This window comes from Pseudochaenichthys georgianus, chromosome 13 (assembly GCF_902827115.2).
Source record: "Pseudochaenichthys georgianus chromosome 13, fPseGeo1.2, whole genome shotgun sequence".
Lineage (NCBI taxonomy): Eukaryota > Metazoa > Chordata > Actinopteri > Perciformes > Channichthyidae > Pseudochaenichthys > Pseudochaenichthys georgianus.
The window spans coordinates 27,392,198-27,402,440 of NC_047515.1; positions in this window are offsets into that span (position 1 = coordinate 27,392,198).

Genomic DNA, 10,243 nt, shown 5'->3' on the forward strand with positions numbered 1-10,243 from the left:
ACACAGCTCCAAGGTACCGCTGCAGCATTTCTCCTCAACGTTCAATTTCTATCTTTTGTCATCTTTCACCTGCAGTTTTTCCTGATTGAAATTCTCGACATATGCTCTCTTGAAAATGAGTCGATGTTAAATTCAAGTGTTCGACTTATCGATCATTCAAGTATGTTTGTGTCTGTTTTTCACGGTTGTGTCAATAGGTGACACCTCATTGTTGTGACATATCATAAAATCAATATAAATCATAAATCAAAACCACCACTTCAATTTGGTGGTGGCGAAGTCCATAGGGACTTGGCTTGGCAACTGGAAGGTCACCAGTTCAAGTCCCGGCAAGACCAAGTGCTACCGAGGTGTCCCTGAACAAGGCACTGTTCCCTACACTGCTCCCCGGGTGCCGTACATAATAATGGCAGCCCACTGCTCCTAACACTAGGATGGGTCAAATGCAGAGAAACCTTTTCGTTACTAGTACCTGTACTATGTAATGACAATAAAAGTTTTAGTTTTTTTAAATGTTTTATCTGCGACACATAACGAAGTAAACTTAAATCCTACAAGGTTCTTATTACAAAGTTCCATCAAACAAAAGAATGAAAGAAGGAATTATTAATGATTAGAGTAACCATATAACTTAGATAGTTCATTATCCCCTCTATATTGAGATACATCTGAAAGTTCAATATATGAATGAGAATGGTCCCAAAAGCCTTAGAAAATAAACCCACCCTCTCAGGTTGCCATTTCTCTACCAATAGAAATAGTTATTATTCCTGGAGAAATAACTTAAATATTGGGGAAACATTTTTAATTCCTATATAACAAAAATACATGATGAATCCTAATGAGTATCCTACCTACATACAGATGTTCATATTGTATGTGTGGATGTTTATGCTGCATCCTAAGAACATAAATCTCAGATCTCACACATACACAAACTGAAACATATGTGAGTGTCACCATGTTGTAAAATCATTCTGTCATTTGCATTGAGGGCCGTGATTGGTATGCAGTTTTAGGAGCTGAAGATGTGAAATTGTGCTGGATCAACTGCTGACAGAGCTGGAAGGAACTCTAGCGCAATTGTACTAACTTTAGAGTTTTCTGTGAATTAATGATTCTGAACAAATTGGCTGACTGGAATCACAAGTGAGAGGAATTTCTAATCGAGAGACCTCTCCCCCACTTTTTCAATATCAGTCCAATCTTTTACTGAAAGTGTTTCAGCACTTCAGATGGCATTTTAAATCAGGTCTGCATTGTGTCTTAACTCCCACGTGTACACATCAGTGTTTGAAACTGCGCTGAATCTGCTTTAATTACATTTATTTGCCAAGCATATAGAGAAAACGCACATTCCATTACCAGTTTTATAAAAAAAGTTCCTTAATTTGCTGAATGTCACTAAGAAACTCATGAGAGTAGGAAAGCTCTCGCTTCACCCGATGCTAACTTCTTGAGCACTAAAAACATTTACAGGGGTGCTAAATCAAGCGTAGTTGGAATGAGATTGCCAATTACCTTGAATGCCTGGAGAGCGGTAGAGTAAGAATTAAAACAGGTCCCACTGAAACACTTGGTGACCTTAGCATCACAGAGAAAACTGGCAGGGTTTGGCTGCTGTATTTTATATCCTTTATTTTGTTATTGACATTTGTATTCCATTATAAAGACATTTCTTAAAACAACCTTCCGTTCTGTGGGGTTCTGCTTTTACTCTGATGTATTTGACCTTCTGAGCTATTTAGATCTGCAATGCTAAACAGGGTCTGGGTTCACTTATTATTCCACCAGAAGAAATATTCAGACAGTGCACTCAGTTTGTTGTGACATAATACACATGCAGGGAAGCAGTTTGAGGATGTATGGGTTTCTATCTGAGTAAACATGACGATGTTAAGTGAACCAGAAGGAGTTCATGCATTTACCTCTCGTTTATCTCCCATAACTGAGATAATGTCTGCCCACTTGTGGATACCTTGAACAGCTGAGGATTTGTGTGGGTGGGAAGTCTAACGAAGGCTATGGGTTTAACAACACACTTATGTGCTTTATACGTTTACCTGCAGTCCATTCATCACTCTAATTTTCAGGTTTATTTCTCTCTCCTAGGGAAAGTCAGTGAACGCACACAACAAACTGCAACTGATTTACAGTTTAATTAATTCCGGCTGCCTCTATCTCCTCTCCTCTCCTCTCTGAGTGCCTGTCTCGCAATCTTTCCACTGCGGCATTACAGATGACAGGTTTTTGCAGTGCATCACCAACCTGCATGTCACAGTGCATATCCTCAGCACACACAGTGCCATATAACTCTTACAGGAGTGACACACACACATACACACTCACCGCCACCTGTATGTCACTTATGTGTCAAGTTTATTTCTTCATGCTCATGCTTTTCCTTCTGCTCCGGCTCCATAAATTCAGTGCATCTCTTCCCACCACTGCCTGTTGGATTTATGAAGCTCATGATGAGCATTGAGTGCCTGCTGAGGTGTTTGGAAATCGACTTCCCTCTTCAAGCTTAACCAGCTGTAGCACAGATTAATATCAATTTCCTTGTTGGTTGTAATTCTGAAAGGATTTGGGAATTAAATTGTACTGAGTCTTATGCAGTTCGTCACGCTAGCAGATCACATCTTATACACTTGAAGAGTGACTTTCTTATCGGCCCCTTTCTGTTCAAATCAAAGTTTTCTTGACTTTCTGTTAAAAGATCATACATATTTTCTTAAGCCTACATTCCAGCTCTATGAAACCAAAACATGAAAACCTTGGATGTTTAGAAATGTGGAATAGTTGTGTCTATAACTCTGCATTCAGTATACTTGTATTGCTTTCCAATAACAGTTGTGAAATCTTGTCATCACATTTCTTACAACAACTTATTGATCCTCCTCCTCCTCAAAGATTTCCCAAGGTTAACAGTATACATGTATACATATGCCCCATAGCAGCCACCAATGTGCACTGGATACTAACAGAAGGACGTTATAGACTGACAAAGGAAATTATCTATTTAGACTGGTGAACATTTTTAAGTGAGAGCTTTCCTATTGATTTGCTGGCCATTATTGTGAAAGGCTTGTTGTTGTTTTGTGCTAAATAACAAAAGGGATTCAGAGATGAAGGTGAGATGCTGACCAGGCTGTTATACAACCTTTTGTACACTGACAGCTGTTGTTAAACATATTGACCAACCGAAACATCTTGGCATTGTTTGTCTTTCAGAGAAATAAAATGAAGCTTCGTTTATTTTGTGTTTCGTTCCTCACTATTCATTCCTGCCTTGATTGATGGCCCACAGATGGGAAGCATTGATGACCTTGTGGGTGGGTGGGTGTGTGTGTGTGTGTGTGTGTGTGTGTGTGTGTGTGTGTGTGTGTGTGTGTGTGTGTGTGTGTGTGTGTGTGTGTGTGTGTGTGTGTGTGTGTGTGTGTGTGTGTGTGTGTGTGTGTGTGTGTGTGTGTGTGTGTGTGTGTGTGTGTGTGTGTGTGTGTGTGTGTGTGTGTGTGTGTGTGTGTGTGTGTGTGTGTCTCTCTCTTGCACTTGCCATGTGAAATGACAGTGTGACTCATCAGCTGGAGGTTATGTCGTTGTATCCGAAGAGCTGAACAGACGCAGTGGACAGCCGAGTCAAATTCAAGTGGAAGTGGGGAAGCCGGCACTCATTGTAAGGTATTTCATCAGAAAAATGAAAGCGACAACATCACTTCACTGCATGACAAAGCTGTATGAATGCTGTTATGTGAGTGTCTGCACTGAAATACTTTGTTGACCTTGGATTAAGGTTCCGGAGACTCAAGTGTCCAAAGACATCCGTCACTCTTATAATGACTCTAATTCTTTATAAAGCACCATCTGTCTGAAATGCATCGACAACAGCAGGAAACAGGGTTCAGATTGGAAGCACATCATTAATCACAGAGTTTTGATGATGCACATGATTAATGATCAGTTGGTAAACATGTAGATAAAGGGTATACACACCTTAGGCATTTACATACTACTTCTACTTGGCATGGAAAGTACCAAAAGGCATTTACTCAATGTGCTTGAATTGAATGCTACTTTATTCTATACTACATTTCAGAGTGAAATATTATACATTTGTATACATTTATTTAAAAGCTAAAGTTACTAGTAACTTTTCTGATTCATGTTTAACATGAAAACATGGACAAGCTCATCCACGTATGTAAAAGCCTAAACCATTTTGTTTACTTTGGGCCCCTTGTAACATTTCAGATGTACATAAACACACTTTCCTTTCAAACCTCTCAGAGAGTTTCATTCAAATAAATAATAAGAGAAAAGGTAAAGAAATAATAAAAGGGAGCAGCCAAACTTGGTCTTACATTTGTTTCACCCCATTAATCGTCTTGTGGCCCTTTTGAGGGCAACCCACCCATAATGGAAAGCACTGGATTCAATTATCTGTCTTCTCGTACAAATGCTACTTGAACATTGATGCATCCGTTTTAACATACCAAAGTAACATATAATATTACATCAGTCACATGGTGTATTTTCCTGCAGAACAAGCACTTTTACTTTTGATACTTAATTTTGACTGAACATACTGCTGTACTAAACTCGATTTAAATGTAGAGCTCTGACTTGTAGGCCTATTAATACTTTCAATTAAGAAAATTCGGAATAGTTTTTTCATCACTAGGTATTTTTTTTAATTACTTTTTCACAAGGGGAATATTCATTAAAGGCATAATGCAAATTAAACTCCCCCACTAACAGGTGCGCTATTCTTATCTCATGTTTAGCACTTGGGCGACTGCAGTAGCCTATACCCCATTAAACTCTAAATAACAGAAACACAAACTCCCTTAGGACAACGACAACTTGTGGTTTGAGGAGAAAATATTTGGTTCCAGATAAAGGCCTCTTGAGTTTTTGTCTGAATTGGTCGTTAGAGCACAGAATTATCTTCATCCTAGTCAATGATTCGTTACCTCACAGATGAGAGGCTAACAAAACTGCCCTGTGCCATGAAAATGACGCAAACGACAGCCTGGCTCCCCGCTGGAGAAGTCTGGTTTTATCGATGCTGAGCAGCTAAATCATAATTCCTGCATCATTACAGTAACTACCTGTTATTCTGCCTCACTTTTGTTTTTGTTGGTCTACCTAATGTTGAACTTAACTTTTTGTACTTTATTTTCGGAGGATTTCAGTTTTTTCGTAGTTGGGATGTGGAAGAAAACATTGCAGTCTGGAGAATACTGTGTGACTTTGTGTGGTGAGGTTCACGTATGCTCTGTTGCCTGTCCATATTTGGCCTCTGGCCCGTGGATCCAGCATACAATACAACAAATGATCCACATTCCCATAATTTCTTAACACTATTGAAAGATCATGTTATTATTTATGTGTGTGTGTATAGTGTACTCTCACTTGGTATCATTAATTTCATACCATGTAAGTGTAGTCGTCACTTACTTATATTTAACATAAAAAATATAAGCATACGTAAAAGATAAATACCTGTACCATGTATCTACACATATAAATTCTCAAAAAACGTCTGGGTCTGTAAAATAATCTCGGTACCGCCTCCTCGACTATAAACAGACATTTGCTACATCTAGTGGTCATCACACAGCATTACAGACACGTTAGGCTCCTGAATGCATGCATATATTTCTCAGCCTGTTTTGTACTCTGATGGTAAAATATTATATAATAAGAACATCAACATGCTGTTATGTGAGTGTCTGCACTGAAATACTTTGTTGACCTTGGATTAAGGTTCCGGAGACTCAAGTGTCCAAAGACATCCGTCACTCTTATAATGACTCTAATTCTTTATAAAGCACCATTTGTCTGAAATGCATCGACAACAGCAGGAAACAGGGTTCAGATTGGAAGCACATCATTAATCACAGAGTTTTGATGATGCACATGATTAATGATCAGTTGGTAAACATGTAGATAAAGGGTATACACACCTTAGGCATTTACATACTACTTCTACTTGGCATGGAAAGTACCAAAAGGCATTTACTCAATGTGCTTGAATTGAATGCTACTTTATTCTATACTACATTTCAGAGTGAAATATTATACATTTGTATACATTTATTTAAAAGCTAAAGTTACTAGTAACTTTTCTGATTCATGTTTAACATGAAAACATGGACAAGCTCATCCACGTATGTAAAAGCCTAAACCATTTTGTTTACTTTGGGCCCCTTGTAACATTTCAGATGTACATAAACACACTTTCCTTTCAAACCTCTCAGAGAGTTTCATTCAAATAAATAATTAGAGAAAAGGTAAAGAAATAATAAAAGGGAGCAGCCAAACTTGGTCTTACATTTGTTTCACCCCATTAATCGTCTTGTGGCCCTTTTGAGGGCAACCCACCCATAATGGAAAGCACTGGATTCAATTATCTGTCTTCTCGTACAAATGCTACTTGAACATTGATGCATCCGTTTTAACATACCAAAGTAACATATAATATTACATCAGTCACATGGTGTATTTTCCTGCAGAACAAGCACTTTTACTTTTGATACTTAATTTTGACTGAACATACTGCTGTACTAAACTCGATTTAAATGTAGAGCTCTGACTTGTAGGCCTATTAATACTTTCAATTAAGAAAATTCGGAATAGTTTTTTCATCACTAGGTATTTTTTTTAATTACTTTTTCACAAGGGGAATATTCATTAAAGGCATAATGCAAATTAAACTCCCCCACTAACAGGTGCGCTATTCTTATCTTATGTTTAGCACTTGGGCGACTGCAGTAGCCTATACCCCATTAAACTCTAAATAACAGAAACACAAACTCCCTTAGGACAACGACAACTTGTGGTTTGAGGAGAAAATATTTGGTTCCAGATAAAGGCCTCTTGAGTTTTTGTCTGAATTGGTCGTTAGAGCACAGAATTATCTTCATCCTAGTCAATGATTCGTTACCTCACAGATGAGAGGCTAACAAAACTGCCCTGTGCCATGAAAATGACGCAAACGACAGCCTGGCTCCCCGCTGGAGAAGTCTGGTTTTATCGATGCTGAGCAGCTAAGTCATAATTCCTGCATCATTACAGTAACTAACTGTTATTCTACCTCACTTTTGTTTTTGTTGGTCTACCTAATGTTGAACTTAACTTTTTGTACTTTATTTTCGGAGGATTTCAGTTTTTTCGTAGTTGGGATGTGGAAGAAAACATTGCAGTCTGGAGAATACTGTGTGACTTTGTGTGGTGAGGTTCACGTATGCTCTGTTGCCTGTCCATATTTGGCCTCTGGCCCGTGGATCCAGCATACAATACAACAAATGATCCACATTCCCATAATTTCTTAACACTATTGAAAGATCATGTTATTATTTATGTGTGTGTATAGTGTACTCTCACTTGGTATCATTAATTTCATACCATGTAAGTGTAGTCGTCACTTACTTATATTTAACATAAAAAATATAAGCATACGTAAAAGATAAATACCTGTACCATGTATCTACACATATAAATTCTCAAAAAACGTCTGGGTCTGTAAAATAATCTTGGTACCGCCTCCTCGACTATAAACAGACATTTGCTACATCTAGTGGTCATCACACAGCATTACAGACACGTTAGGCTCCTGAATGCATGCATATATTTCTCAGCCTGTTTTGTACTCTGATGGTAAAATATTATATAATAAGAACATCCAACCCAGTGTTAGGAATACTAAATCGTGAATTGCAGATTGATGCTGACGCATAGCACATGTCACTTTCAATTGAACCAAACAGATACAACAATCTGATCAAGTCTAATTTGCAGATGTGTCTCACAGAGAAGAACAGCTGCTTGCATTTGTTTTTTAAATGTGCAATACATTTAAGTAACATTTAGACAGAGATGGGGTCGTTACTAAAAAAAAGTAATACATTACATATTACATATTACTTTTTAAAAAAAGTAATATATTACACTACTTCGTTACTCTCTACATAAAGTAACTCGTTACTTTACTCGCAGGGCCGGCCCGCCCTTCCCTGCAGGCAGATCACGCAGACTGCTAAAGTTTCAAATGTTCTCTTTAGTTCAGTTTCCATTGTCGCATAAAACTAATCCAGATCCTGAATGTTTTCCTATCTGACCATGGCTGTCCTCTGTCTCCTGCTATCTGTATATTTTGCGCAGTCTATCTCTGCTCACGCTGTTGCGTCGGCGTGTTCTCCTGCGTGTTGGCCATGTGTTGCACTGGAACCAGACACCGCAAAGACTTCAGCCGAGCACGTACGAACTGCGCATGCGTGAGTGGCAATAACTCTCCTTACCAGCAGGCGGCGGTAGTGTGTATTCGTCATTCAAAACAGGCAACAACCGGAAAACAGAGAAGAAGAACAGACTACGTGTGTGATATAAATAAACAACAGCTATGTGTGTTAGCTTCACCTTAGCATGTGTTCTTTGCAGGTGTTTGTTGAGGTTTGATTATGACTGATTTTAGAAAGTAACGAAGTAACGCGTGTCGGGGCAATGTTAGTAACTGTAGTGTGATTACTGAATTATAAAAGTAGCGCGTTACACTACTCCGTGACCGACAAAAGTAATATTATTACAGTAACGCGTTACTGTAATAATATTACTTTTGTCGGTAACGTTACTTTGTAACGCGTTACACCCAACTCTGCATTTAGACAGAGAGTTCCTTGTATTTTTAGTGAGGGGTTTTCTTTTATCATCCCAAATGTTCCCTTTAAGTCACTCCCTTTTCTAACCTGATATCCGTCTGCACTACCTTTAACTGATTGGGGCTGATGGAGAAGAGGCATAATTCGATTCAGTCTCATTGTGGGAAAGAGAGAAAGAATGATAATTGCATATTCAAATCCTAGTTTGTATAATCACAAGCTGAGCCCTCTTAGAGGGCTCCAGGTTATCCACTTATCTTTGAGGATCAGCTGCAGAAAGTGTGCCGAAATTGACTGTTCTTAGCCAATTGGGCTGTACCTGTAAAAATGTCAATAAAGGAAGAATTCTGCTATTTCACTTATTGTCCGTCTGATGTTATATAATGTACCTACGGGTTAGAATAACATTTTTGAGCAGTATTTTATATCGAGTATGTGTACGCTTCTTTAAGCAGCTCTACAACAGTCCGGATGGACCAAATTTGACTCAAAATCAACCAGAATGTAACTTCCTGTGCAGTGTGCACTATTTTGATATGACTTCCCATTTTACTAATATGTCATTTCTGCTAGCCAAATAACTTCTCACATTGCTTTGTAAAGCAAACAGCAATGTGCATAGGTCTGCAGAGAGATATTCTGTGGCATTGTAAGATAAGAAAGTCACAAAACATTTTAGAGGTTGTCTCCCTTTTCTTATGTGGCCAAATACCTGCTTCTGACGGTGGCTGGCCTTTGGAGGGTTGGATAAATCTGTGTCCAGCATTGTGCTGTCTGTTTGTTGGTAAAGTAATTGTGTTGGGTACAATGTTATGTTAACCTTAAGGTATTTCAGACAGAGCTTTTACACTAAGACCCTGGTTGTAAAAAGAAGGGTGCTTCTTCAGCTTGGTGGTGGAACATTGTTCATTATGCTTGGTACAATAAGTATCTCTTTGTTTGAGACACAGACTTTACCTTCTAAAGGAGCTCAAGAAGAATAACTTGATTAACCCCTGCTGTGCCCTGAAAGCACACATAGGATTGAATATGTTCTATCTTTGGTGATAATACTTGTGTCAAAGATGTCTGACTCATTTCTGAATCACATTGTAAGGCTAATGCAGCAATCACCTTACCCGGTTAATTAGACATTTGTTCCTCAATATTGCCCTTACCTTGGCTAACAAGCCCCTTATCCTCATTCCCAAATGAATCACACCTTATCTCATGTTATTAAAAAAGTGGCTAATTGTTGATTCATGCCCCGTACAGTATGTGCAGTACCAGAGTGGACGTCCCTGGGGTCCTGTCTCTTGTGCTGCAGATTCTGCTACATGTCTCTGTGCTCATCATATAAATTCTCTTACACTGGCCCTTTAGACTCACACTGTAGGGCTGTGGTAATCACACACATAAATGCATGAATGTACACACTAGTGGTCCATTTATTTTAGAGAAACAAAAGACTCATATTTCAGTTATTTTTCCATATTTTACCAAACTAAACTATAGCTTTTTTAGTGAAACATGCTCAAATATCCATTTAGCGGTTAGGTGATGCAGATGGTGGTAGACAAGACACTGGTGGGTGATGTATTCAG